General features: G+C 54.8%; 1 long non-coding RNA gene across 6 annotated transcripts in view; it reads left to right on the plus strand.

The window, feature by feature from the left end:
• The first annotated feature begins 319 nt into the window (after nt 1–319).
• Nucleotides 320–16778, plus strand: part of LOC108529696 (uncharacterized) — a 37849-nt gene continuing 21390 nt past the window's right edge. Inside the window, exons 1-6 of one of the 6 annotated variants that reach the window (XR_001885641.1) lie at nt 320–663; nt 9824–9882; nt 11580–11724; nt 12545–13231; nt 15110–15294; nt 15422–16716. This is a non-coding gene — a long non-coding RNA (uncharacterized LOC108529696). Of the gene's footprint in view, nt 664–9823; nt 9883–11579; nt 11729–12544; nt 13232–15109; nt 15295–15421; nt 16717–16778 lie in introns of those variants that run through there. The other 5 variants (XR_001885643.1, XR_001885644.1, XR_001885639.1 and 2 more) reach the window with 5 other exon arrangements.

Below are 16778 nucleotides of genomic sequence, written 5' to 3' on the forward strand. Positions count from 1 at the left end.
AAGCAGATCTAGGCATTTAACACGCAGAATAAGCTAGGTGGGTTTTCAAGGAGCTACTGAATATGCATGAGAGGAAGCAAGAGAGAGCAGGAGAATGAACATGGGGGAGACGCAGGGAAGCACAGAGGCATGACTGATAAGGGCAGAGGAGGAAAGAAGGTCTCGGACTCAGGGCATGAATGTGGTTGGACAGAGACAAGGAAAAGGATGAGGCGACATGAGGAGCAGGAAGAAGATTCCCAGAGAAATAAAGAGGCCGAGAGGAGCTGAGCCAGGCAGCCGGTGGAGCAGGCAGATGGAACAACAGAGACAAAGAACAGAGCCACAGAGTGGGCACACAGCAAGGCCTGGCAGCCAAGCCCTGTGGGTTTGGTGGGAGCAGATGCTTATATGGGAGCAGCAGCTGATGGCCCCCAGCACGTGCATCCTTGTTGACTCCAGGCCCAGCACAGCCTCCTGGGCAGCCAGCCTTAGCCTGGAGGAGCAACCCTGGTCCAGAGAGGCAGACGCATGGCGACCCTGCCCCACAGGGGCTCTGCTTCTTCTCCTCCATCCTCCTCCAGGCTCCGCCCACCTGCCCTGTCTGCATCCCAGAGCCTCGTGAATCCAGGGAAGCCATGAGCTGCCACATCACGCCCGGAAGGAAGCAGGCTGCGTTGGAGGGTGAGTGTGAACCTCTGCAGTGCGCTTCGCTCTACCTCGGGTGGGAGCGTGTGCAGGGGTGTGCACGCTGTGGGAGGGGCGGGGGGGAGACATGTCTGGGCTGGGTGGGAACTAGCACCAAGAGGCTAGGACAAGGTGGGGTGGGGACAAATCCCCAGCAGCACTGCTGGCACAGCCGCCGTGCCCAGACCCCTCTCCTCCCCGGTGCCTGGATATCAGCATCGGCAGCCCCTTGCCGCCACCCAGGCCCCAGACTGCCACAGCCTCCTCCGAGCGGGAAGGATCTGAGTGGACCCTGGTTTTTGGGTCAGAGGAGCCTTGGGGCTTCCTTGACCTCATTTTCTCCAGCTGCTACCCCCAGGCCATTTTCCCATCACTCTACAACAGTCTGGGGTGAGCGGTGTCCCCACCCCAAGAAGCTCAGAAGGGCCGGGGAGAGGGAGGTTTCCACCAGGACCTAGCCTTCGCCCCAGTCCAAAGGCACCTCCCACACTGCCCTCCACACCCCCTCAAGCCCCTCCACAAAGGACATCTTCAGAACACTACAGGGACACCCCGACATCAGGCTCCCTACGGTGCCTGGGACAGTCCTCGCTGGTCCCACACCCAAGGTCAGGGGTGCCTGCCAGTGGCCCCAAAGTGGACAAGAGGCAAGCCCTGAGAGGGAAGAGGGTAGAGGGGAAGCGGGTGGGGAGTACAGTGTCGATTGCAGGCGCAATCCGAGCAAAAGACAGGCTCACAAGAGCCAGATGGGCCAAGAAGAAACAGAAGTTCAGTAGGAAGAGACGGATAAACAGCAGACACCAAGCAAGCAGCCAAGCATATGCTTTGCAAGCAGGCAACACAAGCGCCCATAGGGTTTGGGGGGTGGGGAGGGTACGTGAGCCCACAGGGAGGGGGACATTAGGTTTGCTGTGGGCTGACTCTGCCTGGTTAGAATCAGTGATCTAATCCTTCTCCACGGAGCCTCAGAAAAATGGAGCTGCAGCTAGTGCTGGCAAGGAAAGCAGCATTTGGCAGGGTGGAGGGAAGAGTGCTTATGCTGGTGCCGGAGAGATTGGTCTCTGGTAGAAGAAACATCGCCCCAGACTTGGAAGCCTGAGTAGCCAGGTGCTGTCTCCGAGTCTCAGAGCAGAGACCCCTCACGCTGAACCAGACTCCGAAGAGGAGCAGAGGACTGCCTCCCGCAAACCCGGGGAGTCCTCGAGCCCTGCAGGTGCCAGCTTTCCCTGCTAATGAAGCCCATCTAGGCTGGAGCCCTCCGTCTGGGTGATGTCATCCTTTCGAGCTTCAGGCAGGGAAGGGGTGGAGCCAGACTAGAGCTTTGCAGAGTTTGCAGGCTCCACCCCCGACTGGTCTGACTTCTGGGCCCTGTCTACCCAGCTCCCTCTTGGCCACGGCTTCCTGGCCAGCCCTGCTGCAAACCGGGAGCTGCTGCAGGGCTGGAGGAGGGAGGGGGTCACTCAGAGTCACCTCTGCAGAGAGCAGGGCCTGGCAAGGGATAGGCCCTCTTCCACCCATCCATGCTTGTTCCCACATTCACTTCAAAGAGCCCTGAGGTTTTATAGGAAACCAGGGTCCTGGGACCCCAGCCTCAGCCTCTCCCCTCCACCTAGCATGCCCAGAAATGTTCATCTGCAGTACCAAGTACCAGGTGTCCCAACGGAATTTCTCCTCTGAATATGACTCCAGGGAGGAGTAAAACTGAGGGAGATAAGCACCACCCTGGGTTTGTTCATGCTAAGCTAAAGGAATAAAGGCTCTGCGCTGAACTGGAGCCTGTTCTAAGCCCCAAGGCCAGCCAGCCCTCCTGCAGAATGGTGCCTTCACCTCTCACATGCTCCTGCTGGACATAAGCCAGCCCTGTGCCAACTGCTGGCCTCCCTCCGATGCTGGCATTGGCCCCAGCTTCCTGCCTCCCCTCCTCCAGGGCTACCCTAACACGTACCAGCCACCATGGCGTGGAGCATTGAGGTCTCCGGACTAGGCAAAAATGTGGTCCTCCTCTGCCATCATAGATGTGTTGGTGCTATTGGGGGTTTCCTCTGACAACCCTGTGCCTACCCAGGCTAATACACGTGCAGGAACCAGCCCCAGCCGGGCTGTGGAACTCACCACACCACAGGGCCTCTTGTTTGGACTCAGCTGCTTGGCACAGGCCCAATGCCCAGGAGCAGAGAGGAGCTTTCCCAGGTGCAAGCGCTCAGAAAAGCCTGGGAGCCAAGCCTCTGTGTGCCCACGTGCCCAGGGCAGATGCTCCGCTCAGCGCTAAGGCCCTCTTAGCCCTCCCCAAGCCGTTGGCTCTGTAGCCATATGTCTGGGACAGACAAAAGTGAGGATGAGGGTGACACTGGCGGAGGAAAGGAGCGGGTGAGATTTCTACTGCGAATCATGAAGCCCTGGTCTAGGGTCTCAGCGAGACTGACCAGCACTGGCCTGATTCACAGCAGGAAAATGCTGCCCCGACTTTGCCAGCTCTTGACACACCCTGATAGCCTACAGCATCATGCATATTACACTTTGCAGGCTGCTTTCTTAGATGTTGAATTGTATTCCCACAACATTGCCATAATGGAGATAAAGCAGATAGTATTTTAATCCATTTTATGGATGAGGAAACTGAGGTAGGATTTGAACATCTATTTCTGGAAGGCCTCACAAGGCATGTGAAGGTATACAAAAATAAAGGAGCAAAATAGTGTGTTATGAAGCCAGCTAAGCTGACAGCCCAGACTCCAGAGGCCTGGTATCACCATCCTTCCCTACATCACACGGTTTCCCATGCTCAACTCAGAATGAAGAGACACGGTAGTGGCTAGGGGCAGAGGTTCTCCCCCACGGACAGCTGCTTGAGGAAGGCGTGAGGAAAAGAGAGCAGGCAATTGTGTGATGAAGTGGACTGTCGCCTGGCCTGTGTGCCTGGGACCGGGGCATGGCCCGCACGTGCAGACCCTGTGAAGGCTGTTGTTTCTGTGTGCACATGTGTACATGTCATGTAGAATGTGGATTCTGTTTTTAGGCCTGTACCTATGTAGATCCATTGTGTGTGTTTACATGGATGTGCTAGGAAAGGGCGTATCATTACGTGTCAGCTAACTGTATCCGGTAACATGTATGGATGGCAAATGCGCAGACCCGAAGGATAGAAAAGGAAGACCAGGGCTGGGCGCGGTGGCTCAAGCCTGTAATCCCAGCACTTTGGGAGGCCGAGACGGGCGGATCATGAGGTCAAGAGATCGAGACCATCCTGGCTAACATGGTGAAACCCCGTCTCTACTAAAAAAATACAAAAAACTAGCCGGGCGTGGTGGCGGCGCCTGTAGTCCCAGCTACTCGGGAGGCTGAGGTAGGAGAATGGCGTAAACCCGGGAGGCGGAGCTTGCAGTGAGCTGAGATCCGGCCACTGCACTCCAGCCTGGGCGACAGAGCGAGTCTCGGGAGAGGAAAGAAAGGAAAGAAAGGAAAGAAAGGAAAGAAAGGAAAGAAAGGAAAGAAAGNATGTAGAATGTGGATTCTGTTTTTAGGCCTGTACCTATGTAGATCCATTGTGTGTGTTTACATGGATGTGCTAGGAAAGGGCGTATCATTACGTGTCAGCTAACTGTATCCGGTAACATGTATGGATGGCAAATGCGCAGACCCGAAGGATAGAAAAGGAAGACCAGGGCCGGGCGCGGTGGCTCAAGCCTGTAATCCCAGCACTTTGGGAGGCCGAGACGGGTGGATCATGAGGTCAAGAGATCGAGACCATCCTGGCTAACATGGTGAAACCCCGTCTCTACTAAAAAAATACAAAAAACTAGCCGGGCGTGGTGGCGGCGCCTGTAGTCCCAGCTACTCGGGAGGCTGAGGTAGGAGAATGGCGTAAACCCGGGAGGCGGAGCTTGCAGTGAGCTGAGATCCAGCCACTGCACTCCAGCCTGGGCCACAGAGCGAGTCTCGGAAGATGAAAGGAAAGAAAGAAAGAAAGAAAGAAAGAAAGAAAGAAAGAAAAGAAAGGAAAGAAAGGAAAGAAAGAAAGAAAGAAAGAAAGAAAGAAAGAAAGAAAGAAGGAAAGAAGGAAGGAAGGAAGGAAGGAAGGAAGGAAGGAAGGAAGGAAAGAGAGAGAAAGAAGGGAGGGAGGGAGGGAAGAAGGGAAGACAAGGATGGTTATGTGGAAATGTGAGCAGGGTCTGTACATGTTTGCTGGATGACTGTAAGAGAAGCATTATACACACAGATTCAAGAATCTGCAGGTGAGGCCGGGCTCAGTGGCTCAAGCCTATAATCCCAGCACTTTGGGAAGCCAAGGTGAGCGAGTCACTTGAGGTCAGGAGTTCGAGACCAGCCTGGCCAATGTGGTGAAACTCCATCTCTACTAAGAATACAAAAATTAACCAGGTGTGGTGGCGTGCTCCTGTAATCCCAGCTACTCGAAAGGCTGAGGGAGGAGAATCTCTTGAACCCAGGAGGCGGAGGTTGCAGTGAACTGAGATGGCGCCATTGCACTCCAGCCTGGGCGACAAGAGCAAAACTCTGTCTCAAAAAAAAACAAAATTTGTGCACGTGAGCATAAGCTTGTGGGTGTGGGTAGCGCGGACTGTGTATAGCGATGGCTAAGTGTGTAAAGAGGCTTGAGCACCAACTGTAGAAGGGCATTTCCTGGCGGGGGGTCCCTGCTGAGATGCCAACTCAGGTGCTTCTGTGCCCTTCTTGCAGCGGGGTTCGTCCCACGAGCCTGCTCAGAGCCAGGCAGCCCCGGCCAAGCCTGTGCCACGGTGCAGCACCTCCTTCTCTGTCCACGCTCCTCCCAGTTCCGCAGAACACCCGAAACCTCAGTCCCGAGCAGATCAATTGCCGCTAATAACATTTAAATTCTGGCCTGGAGGTGCTGAGGCGGCCCTGGGAAAGAGGAAGGAAAAGATGGCATGGATTTCAAAGGAGGGACTTGGAGTCAACAGCTCTGATCCCTCGGAGCCTGCAGTCCCTAGCCCCGCACCCCACCCCACCCCACCGCCAAGCCGAAAACCCCAATCCGAAAACCCGGTCCCTGGGCCCCACTCTTTTGCGGCTGATCACAGCTCGGCTTGGAAGGCTTTTCAGCCGGTGGGGAGGGGGTGGGAGAAATGACACCAGGGGCCTGCCCCCCTTGGAGAGCGACCCTGGCCTTTAACCCCGTTCTCCCCGCCACCCGACCAATCCCGCCCACCCCCGCCCTCGCTGCAGACGGGCTGCCTTCTCTCCTTCTCCACCCGCCCAACCCGAGAGCCGGGGAGCGGGAGGGGAGCAGGGGCGCTGCAGGGGCGGGTCTCCCCGAGCAGGGTGGCCCTCAGCGCCCCTTCCCAGACGTGTGCCTGGCACACCCACACACTCGCACAGAAAAGCCCCGCTTCGCCTCCGCGTCTGGGTCTGGGCCGTGCTGCGCCCTCCCCCGTGGGACTGAGATTTGCAAAGCAGTAACCCGCCAGCGCCAAAGCAGCCTCTGCTTCATCCCGGAGCAGGCCGGCACCCTGCGCCGCAGAGGGGAGAGCGGCCGGTAGGAGCTGCGCGGAGGCGTGGGACGGGCCGAAGGCAGCTGGGAGCTCTTCCCAGGAAAGGCCAGCCCCTGAGGTTGCACTTTCTCCCCGTTTCCCCTCAGTAAAAGACGCACCAGCAACTTAGAATTCGAGGCACTGCAGAGCTGGAAGGGGCCTCGGCGCTTCTCCCTCCGCCCCCTCATTTCACAAACCAGAAAGCTGAGATCCAAAGCAAGGAAGGGACTTGGCCAAGGTCAGAGCTCATCTGGGACCACACGGAGGTGATAACTTGTTAGGAGTTTTGCAAATAGGTTTGTCTACAGTTTGGTAGAATTTAAACTTTTTTTTTTAGTTCAGATTTTCAAGTGGCCAGCTCCTTCTAATCCACACTGGTGCAGCACTGTGATTGAAATTCAGCTGCATAGCTCTTGCTGGGAAATGCGGGGCGATGGAGCAGTGCAGGCGGCAGCTGCCTCCCACACGTAAGACAGGAGTTCTAAAGCCACAGTCCCTGTGTGAGTCTCCTGGAGCTCATGGTCCCTCAAATGGCAGGCAGGTTTGTGAATGTTTCTGTGTTCTGAACATTTTTCTGAAAAAGGGTTCACAGCTTTAATTGATTTACAAAGAGACGTACAACGTGGAAGAGATTGAGAATCACTTCCTTAAAGCAACAAGAATCTAGGCTGGGGAGAAATCAGATTTTAGGAATGAGCTGCTGGGCACCTTAGCAGCATTCAGAGACATGAAAGCGTTGGATTGTTTCCTAGATTTAAGAGCATATATTTTGCAACATGAAAGAGCTTCCATGCTCTAGAGTGCAAGTTCCTCAAGGACAGGGTACTCTAGTCTGTTTCTTCACTAAAATATCCTTAGATCCTGGATCAGTGCCTGGACGCAATCTCAGGTGCAAACACACATGTGATTAGTTTGTTAGTCTGCACAGCCCTTCTCTGTCCATGCCCACTCCTGCCTGGTCTCCAGCAGTCATGAGAAGTGCCATCGTTAGGGAAACCCTGATGTAAGAATTGCAAGAATGACTTTGTAATTCAGTGTTGACATTCAGGACCTTTTTTGTCTCATGTTAAAGACGGATCGCCCTGGGGAAATCAAGGCAGTCCAGCCAAACCCCAAGTCCCAATCAAATGCAGTTTGTGTTGAACCCCACGACTGCCCAGCACCTTTGGGAAGCCCACTGCTTTCTATGCAGACGCAGAGCTCCCAGAAAGCACAGGTGGATGTGCTCAGCTTGCCTTGTGACGTGAATGCCTGAAAACAGAACAGGACTAAAAATTCGCTGTCTGAGAGCCTGCAGCTAGGGAGCCTGAGTTCTCAGGCACAAGAAGAGAAGAGTTCCCAGTGTGGCAAGGACCAGGCAGACCAGCCTTGGGCTGGGCTCTGGTTCCTCCCCTCTCTGTGGATTCCCTTTGATCCTCCCCTCCTGCCCCACTTTGCAGCCTCCACAGCTCAGCTGCTAAATCACTGGGGATTAAGATACTGGAGGCAGGTGGGGAGGGCAACTCGTCCAGGGACAGAAAAGGCTCCTTTCCTGCGAGGGACGAGAGGAAGCTGGGGTTCTCAGGGCCCCTGGCTAGGCCAGCCTTCCTGCCCTCCCCCACCAGCCTCATCCCCGTTAGCTGAACCTCCCGTGGACAGGCAAGCTCAGAGAGGCAGTTGTGCAGCTGCTGCTTCTGTCTGGGGCTAAAAATAGTCTCCTCTCCACCCATGTCCAGCTCAGGCTGGGCCAGAGCTCCGAAGAGGACTCACAGGCGGGGGTGGGGGGTTTGGCGGACAGAAGGTGGGGCCAGAGACAAGTGCCCCCATGGGCAAAGACTAGGTGAGACAGGGGCAGGGAAGGTAGGGCTTGGGACTGCCTGTCAGCTCTGATCTCTTTCACCCCAGAAACTCCCTTAGGAAGGAAATAGAGTTTCTCATCCCTGTGTTTCTGAGGGGAAAAGGAGACACAGAAAGGTTGGGCAGGCTGACTTGGGTCATGTACCAATATCTAACATTTATGAAGTGCTTATCAGACACTGTTTCAAGCTCTGCAGATGTCAAAGGACCCCATGACGTAGGTATTATTATTCCCTTTGACAGTTGAAGAGATGAAGGCCCAGAGGCATGAACTCCCATAGCCAGAGAATATGAGCGGATTCTACCTGGAGAGCCTGGGTGAAGAGCCCATGCCCCCAGCCATATCCATGGCCGAGGCTCAGCCCAGACAGGGCACAAAGGGGCTGAGGAAGAGGAAGTAAGATGCCAGGGTTGCCATGCAGGAGGGCAGCCCCGAGTGAGATGGGCATCGTGGCCTAGGGCCCACCTTCTCGAAGAGCTCATCAGAACCTTGGACACACCACATGGCCTAGACCCAGGGCTCCTTGAGCTCCTCCCTCGGATTGGCTTCGAATTGTAGGTGAACCCTCTCTAGCTGCCACATTCACCCTTTGCATGGCCACACTTTGTCATCTCCTGAAAAGGTATAAGAACATGATGCCCGGCTGACTCCCAGGGAGCAGGAGCCCCAGAGGCCAGCGGTGTGCAGCCACAGCAGGCAGGTCTGTCGGGAAACCACGGGAGTATAGGAGCAGTGCTGGGGGCACCTGAGGGCCTGTGGAGCCTGAGTTATTGAAACGCTTAGAGTAAAGCAGATTTAGATTTCACAAAGACAGAGGTGAAGGTGGGTGAAGATGGAGGGAAGGATTTAAAGGGAAAGAGAAAGAGAAAAGGTAGGAAGGAGGGAGAAAGAGGAAGAGAGAAAGAAAAAGAGAAACAGAGTTATCGAAGACGACTGCCAGACTGGCCTCTCTCTCAACTTAAGGAGCCAAGGAGGGGAAGGCCGGTCTGAGCAGCAGCGGAGACAAGAGCTCAGGAGCTCAGCGGGGCAGGGACAGAGCCCCGGCTTCAGCAAGAGCGTGGGGGAACCGAGGGCAAGGGGGCCCATGCAGCCCAGCATGGCAGGTGCCCATACACACAGCCCCGGTCCTGTCTCCTCTCCCATTGCCGCTTTTGAGCTCACCTTGTTTAGGGCCAAAGCACACGCCATCCTCCCACAGAGCCACTAATGCAATTAACAAAACACATTCATAAATCTTGCATGGCGTCCGGAGCTGTCTCCTTTCCCTGAGCACAAGGGCCAGCTCTGGAGATGCTGTGCAGAGAGCTGCCTGACCTCTCCAGCGTCAGGGCCCCCTGAAAAACATAGGGTTACCCTTAATAGGACAGAAAGACCATCCTCTGCTGCCAACCATTACAAAGCGGAGTGGGGCTGGGGTTAGGAAATACAGGCAAATCAGAAGGGGCTGAGAAGGAGGAGATGAAAGTGCATATGTGTTTGCAGGGGGCTGGGGAATAGTTTGTGCCTTCCAAGTTCAACAAAAGAGCATTCAGCAGAGACCAGAGAATCACAACTTTTGGAGGGTTTTACCTTGTGAGGACAGAGCACAGGGTGCGTGGGACCCAGGGCATCTTCGGCAATGCAGGCGTGACTTGGCGGGATGTCGGTGTTTGTGTTTGCATGTGTGTGTGCGTGCGTGCGTGCACGTTCAGTCTGGAAAACTGGTGACTCACTAAAATAGGGAGCTTTCTGATCTGAAGAGCTTATATTCGGCTATTTTTAGCTCATCTTGTCTCTTGGCCCTTTTTTCCCCCTTGTCTCTTTTCAAATGTAGAGGAGTCTGGAGACCATGAATGCCCTGTGTGTCTGCTCATTTAAAGCTTGGGCCCAGAGGTAGGTACCCCTGAAAGTGCAGAGATGAAGGCACAGCGAGTGTATCTGTGTACAGCAGGGACACACTGACACAGACAGGGTACACATGCTCTTATTCCGGCATGTACACACGCGTCCCATGCATACATCCAAGCAGGACTGAGGCCAGAAACGTCCCTGGAAACTCCGGCCTACACTGTCTTCACGTGGGCTGGTGCACAGCTACCCACTATGCATACTTCACAAGTATAACTGCCTCCCCACCCCAGCCCCTGCCTCACACGACCCAGGTGGGCACACTCCCATGGGCACATGACCACAGGCACGGTCCGGGCCTATCTTGGGGAGCGGCCCCAGCCCCTGTACCTTGTTTCTTCTCTGCTCAGCCACTCATCCAAAAATTGTGACTTCTTCTTGGGAAGGCCTTTCTCTGCTGATTGTCAATAGGAAGCAAGAAGTGCCAGCTTCCGCACTTGGCTTCTCCTGGGACTCATTCAGCCCATCCCACCTGCCCACCACCATTGGGCGAGACCCCCTCCCCAGGCCAGTGCTCGTCTAGCTATGCGGGGTCTGGTAACTGCTTAGAGAGGCCAGGCAGGGGTCAAATGCTGTGTGAGCTCCGTTCCTCTAGCCTGGAAAGAGGGAGAAGGGAGAGCGAGCTCAGATTGCCATCTGCCTAGGTCCAACGTGGGGCAGGGAGCAGACTGCACTCCTCAAGCCTCTAGAATGCTGGTGGGTTCCTGACTCTGTGTAGACAGGACCGTATGTGCAACCCAGTGTCACAGAACAGAAATGCACAAACGCTGCCTATGACCCGTGCCTCAGTGATGCTGCACACCTGGGAAAGGGCACCCACAGCCTCTCTTTCCACACAGCACGCATGCTGTGCACTCACCCACAGTGGCACGTGCCTGCACGCACACACTCTTAGAAGCCTGCGTGAGAGAGAACACGAGCCTTCGTTACTCCAGACACCAAAGCAAGCTCTGAGCCGTATCATCCCCCGAGTCTGCAGTTTATGCATGGCTCAGAGACCCCAGCCAAGGTGGCCAAAACCCAGCCATGTGTTGCTCCTTAAGCCATGTCCTCTGCTGAGGGTCTGCGTCAGCCCAGAGGAGGGGCCCTCAGTCTCCCTCACCTGCTGGGAGGCCCTGTGGTTCCTGGTGTCCAGTGGGCTCAGCATCAGCTCCTGGAGGGAGCCACTACCCGCCTACTGCCCCACTGCATTCCACTCCACACACATTTGGGGGTCTAGTGCTCTGTGCAAGGCACTCCATGTCGTCATTATGAAGGAGGACCAGCCAGAGTCCCCACCCCCAGACTCCTGCCCCAAGATAGGCTGGCACAGAAGAAGATGCCTGCACAATTAGCCATTGCAGGACTGGACACCTAGGCTGCGTGTGGGCATGAGCCACACAGGAGGGATAATTCTCTCTTCCTCCTGGGGCCTGGGGGCCTTCACAGAGAACAGGATGGGGCTTTCGCCTGGGCCCTGAATAATGAATAGATCTCCCCAGGTCAAACTTCTCAGGTAGGGAACTGGCCTGCATGAAAGTGTGGTATTGGGAAGCATGGACAGGGGCTCCTGGGGAGAAATCGGATCTTGCCAGCAGACAGACTGAGCTCAAGCCTGCCTGACCTGCCTCGGGTTCTGTGGCTCTTGCCTGAAGGACAAATGATTTTGAATTATCTACCTCTCTTCTTACCCCACATGGCAGGAAAAAGGCTTTGCATCTTGAAAGATCTGGACTCCTTCTGCCTTCTGAGCATCTGTGAGATGGAGATACTAATAGGGCCTTCCTCATAGAGATGTTTTGAAGATTAAATGAGAGACCTCATGGAAAGCTGTTAGCACAGAGCTGAGTAAGTAAGCATTGTCATTAGTTATTATTATCCTATTTTATAGGCTACCACAGTGATTCTCAACCAATTTTACCCCTCAGAGGTCATTTGGCAGTGGCTGGAGATATATTTGGTTGTCACAACTTGCAGGAGTGGGAGGGAGGCTGCCCCCGGTCCCTGGTGGGTAGGGCCAGGGTGCTGCTAAGCACCCACCATGCACAGGGCAGCCCCCACAGCAGAGCAGAGCCCACCCAGAATGCAGAAAGCACAGAGGCTGAGAAGGCCTGGGCTGGGGGTTTCACCTTCTCCTGAAGACAGTGCGGTGACCATGATTTTCAAGCAGGGAATGACGTCATAAAATCTAAGTTTCAGAAAGAAAAATCTGGCAACGTTGTGACATGTCTAGAAAGCTCAGCCAAGGGCACTGCAGACCTGCGGATGAGACTGGGGGGAAGGAGGGCTGGGTCTGCAGCAGGACCATGAGGCCGCACATTCCAGGGTCTTGGCAAGAAGAGAGCAGGAGAACCTGCTGAGGTCTAGAGGAAGGAAGGGACAGGCCTGGGGCCACTGGGGGACCTTAAAGTTTCCAGCTTGTGGGCCTGAGCAGATGGTAATGCAGCCTTTCAATAGCATAGGAAGAGAAGACTCCATTTGGGAACTATGTCCTCTAGGGCCCCAGGTTGGGGGAAGCTCCTCCACCAACCTTTGCGTGAGCCATGCCCCTCCAGTCCACCTGCTCCCACTCAAGGGGACCACCCTTCAAGAGACCCTCACCCTGCCCATCAGTGCCCAAGAGAGGCGGGCATCCAACAGCACCATCTCTCTCTCCTTTCCCTTGCAGCTCCCTCTGCAGGAAGACCAGTGAGGCCTGCAAGATGGCCTCCTGAGGTCAAGCCACTGAGCTGCAGGACAAAGATGATCTTTCTGGACCCCTGATATCCAGACCCCGTCTCATCTTTCAGCATGTTCAGAGTGTCTGTGGCTGCTGTGGGCAGAGAGGAGGTACTGGGGAAGTCCTGGCAGACTTATCTACTAGCAGAGAGACTAAGCCTCCATGCCACCCCAACTCCCGCTGCCCTTTTGACTGAGCTCTGAACACAAGTTAGAGGAGCTGGGGGAAGCTCCAAGCAGTCAGTACATCAGCTGGTGAGCATGTGGCGTGTTCCATGTCATGCTCAGCGCTGCGGAGAACATCCCCACACATATCACAGCTCGAATTCTCCGGTTGGGAAGGCAAGACTCACAGACAGAGAACAGTCAAAAAAGTCTTCAAGAGGCCCCTGGCGTAGTCTGAGGAGCCCTGGACAGAGGTAAGACCAGAGTTCTGTCCCCAGGCCTTGGGCCTGAAGCAGGTGCCTGTACCTCCAAAAGCTCCAGCCACACCAAGTTCTAGACAACTTCTCATCACCTGGATTGTGGGTGGCGCATCTGATCGGTGGGGACTGATGCCTGGAGCACTGTACTGAGGAGGACTCTGAGGCAGCGGCAAGCCTGGCAGGACTGTGGTGGCCAACCAGTGAGGCGACCGGTAGGTGCCACCGGGATGTCACGGGGATGTACCTTTCGCTTGTTCACCCTTCTGGTTAAGAGCAACTGACTGGGGCCATTTCTAAGGACTCCTCCAGCTCCCAAATGGGAGAATTCTGTGATGGAAATCTTACATTTCAAGGCACTGGCTGGAGCACAATGAGGCAAAGCAGGAAGAGATCTGTGTGGGCTGGGATGATCAGGGAAGGCTTTGGGAAGGAGGCGGCACTTTAGTACGGCCTCAAGGTGGGGGAGTGTGAGTAGCTGCACGGAGGTGGGAGGACGTTTATGTGCATAAAACTGGGGCTGGGCATGGGCTGTTCTTGGTACAGGAGGGAGGCGGCTGGCATCGCTGGAATGCGCTGTGTTTAGGGCAAGTATGATTACATATGTGAGAGCACACAGTCTGAGAGCTTCCCACATGGAAAGCCACACGGCAAAGATGACGTTCCATGCATGCTGGCTTCCAGTCCTCACAGCTCCTCTCCAAGGTAAATGCTCTTCCCAGCCTTCCCTAGCATTCTGTGACTTGCTCAGGGCCACTGCTGGCAGGTGCGAATCCTGCATTCAGCCTGGGCAGTGCAGTTCTGATGGCTTCGGGCATAACTTCTCTGCCCTGGTGCCTTCTCTACTCTTAGAAGCTGACCAGTAAGGAAACCCAGCAGTTGAGACACCATGGCCGGATTTGTGGATTCTAGGGACGATGAAGAGGCAGGAACAGCTGTAGACTGAGGAAGTAGGGCCTTGCTTGAGTCATCAATCACACAAACGGATCCAAGCCAAGAACAGGGCAAGGTGGACATAGACCAAAGATAGGCGCTAAGTGCCATGGGCTAGGGCTTGTTTTAGACTTTCCTCAAGTCCTACATAATCTACTGGAAACAACAAAAATTGCCCCAACACTATGGGAATAGGCAAGAAGCTGTGGGAGGGCATGACACTCCAGGGACGTGGGGCTCAGCCTGTGAGGATGGGAATAGAGCCTGCCATGGTCTTAACACAAGCCCAGAGGCAGAAGGGAACTGCCTAAATAAAGATCTCATTTCACACAAAGCTTAACCCTGCCTTTGCCCAGGGCTGCAGCCTCCAGCCGTCTCTCCACGCTGTCCCTGCCTGGCACCTGGTGGTGCGCTGGGGAACTTTGCTGTTTCTCCCTCATTTCCCAGCCCTCTCTCCTTCCTTCCTTCCTTCCATCCTTACTGGGTTAATGGACAGCTCCAGCCTCCACTCATCTTGGCCTCTCAATTCCATGGCACCCAGAAGGTCCTGTTGTGCACCGCCCTGCCCCCAGGCCCCAAGCAGGGGAAGAGGCTATGTCTCATCTTGCTTTCTTCACCTCTCCCACCACCTTTGTCCCCACCCATCCGGAGATGGATCTGAAAGCAGCCCGGGTATGAAACTCTCCAGCCTCTCTCCCAAACATCCTCGTGTCCCTGCCCCCCTTGCTCTGGTCCCACTCCATCTCAAGCCCCCTCTGTGGTCCTCCCTTCTGGTTTTTCCCTCTGGCCTCCAGGAGGCCTCTGGTGCCCGCACAACTTCCTGACATTGAGGAAGGACCAGAGCTGTAACGTGGGGCTGGAAGGTCCCAGAACCACCAGTTAGTCCTGCCCTGCCAACCTCTCCTTGTGAAGTTCTCTCTCCTGCTGTTCAGTCTATGCTTGATGACTAGAGGCCTGATTCTGAAACTCTCTTTTGGGGCCACTGGGTCAGGCAGCCCTCCTCACTGTCAGGAAATATATCCTCGTTTCTTACCTTAATTTCTCAACTGCATCTGTTCTTTCTTGTTCTGGGAAGTCGCCCGGCATGATGCTACAGCCATGCTACTCCTTAGTGCTCTGCTTCCCAACCAAAACAATGCTCCTTCTCATCTTTCCCAAAGCTTCTGGCCCCAGCAGTTCTTGGACCTGGGGTACTTTCCTCCCTGCAAGCAGCAAAGGAGGACAAGCCCCAGCTTCTCTAAGATACCTTCGGCTGCCTGGAAGAGGCCTGTGGAAGGCCCTGCATCTCTCCGCAGACCTCTGGGCGTTGCTGTTTCTTCTCAGTGGCCCTGGTCTCCTCAGCCAGGTGAGTCACCATCATCCTCGCTCCTCCCAGACCCCAAACCTCTCCTTTCCCATCCTTCCTTCTCTTTGCATCTCTTTCCGTTTACATGCGCGAACGAACACGTGTCCACACACACATATCATTTCAGGCCTTATCTGGAGCTGTCATTGACAGAACTCAGATTGTGATAGGCAAATTGACTTCAGTGTCAGAGACAGGAAACCCAGTGATGCATCTCCCAGTGTCTGGAGAGCGAGGAGATAAGAGAGCGGAGATGGGCTGCCTCGGCCAGCAGCACCGACGCGGAGACTCAGCCAGGGAAGCGGGGCTTCTGCGACTCCGGCTCAGGCACTGGAGTCCTGAGTGCTGGGGAGCCTGGATTGATTCTCACCCCCCACGTGATGTCGAAGAACAAAAGGAGGGTGGAGCACCCCCGAGAGTGTACTGAGCCCTTCCTGAGGGCTGCTCTAAGACAACCCAAGTCTTTCCTAGCAGGAATCAGACATCTACAGCAGGGACCCTTAGCCCCCAAATGCCACATCCTCCATGTAGGGCCAGTCACTGCCCTGGCAGTTAGGAGGGGATGGGTGAGAGCTGCTGCCGAAAGAGGAGCAGCCGTTCTGATGCCATCATACCTCTGCTTGTCCCCGTTACATAAAGCTCCAGCTGACTTGGCGTCATGACTAAGAAAACTTTCCAAACTTTCCGAAGACAGTTGGTGATCCTCTACCCTCCCGGTGACTGGTGAGAACTACCCCCACAGAGAGCCAGCAGAGAGGAAGGCTCCCAGCTCCGGGCCCTGACTCATCACACACACAAACACTCCCCAGCACTCTTTCCCAAAACAGTTCCCCTCCCACCCATCCACCCTCCTACCAGGGCTGGGTGACAAAAATGAACACCCCAGAGATCTTGCCAAGTGCTGGGCCATGCTCAGCCCAGGGAACATGCAATCCCCATAGAATGGGAGGGGCAGACCCCTGCCCCCTCTGGAAGCAAACAGCGTCGTTGGAAGGAAAATTGCCACCTGACTCTACAACGAGCACGATATTGTTTTCCAAATAGCTTGGACTACTTTCCCCCAAAAAAGAGTTCAAAGCTCTATAATCACAAAATCCTAGAGCTTAAGGCAAGCTTAAAGGTCATCTTTAGCCCCTCTCCCCTTCCCTGCTTCCATGCATCTACACCTGGATTCATTTCTCTATTTGTTCATCAGATAGTCACTGGGTTCCTACAATCTGCCATGTGCAACGCAGGCTCTGGAGGCCCCACAGACATACTGTTTCCTCAAGGCGCTTGTCATCCAGTGGGTGAGAAAGCAAGTGACAAGGCGTTGGAATAAGTATGACAGGCACTGTGGTAGGAAGAGTGCATGTTCTAGAAGCACTGAGAGGGCATGTCACCCCCACCTTGGGGTAGTGGGGGGAATTCATGGAGACTTACTGGGAGATATCATATATATATATATGTACATAATAAATATAAAAATGTATTATAAGTAAATA

This window comes from Rhinopithecus bieti, unplaced genomic scaffold, assembly GCF_001698545.2.
Source record: "Rhinopithecus bieti isolate Rb0 unplaced genomic scaffold, ASM169854v2 scaffold_6481, whole genome shotgun sequence".
In the NCBI taxonomy this organism is placed as follows: domain Eukaryota; kingdom Metazoa; phylum Chordata; class Mammalia; order Primates; family Cercopithecidae; genus Rhinopithecus; species Rhinopithecus bieti.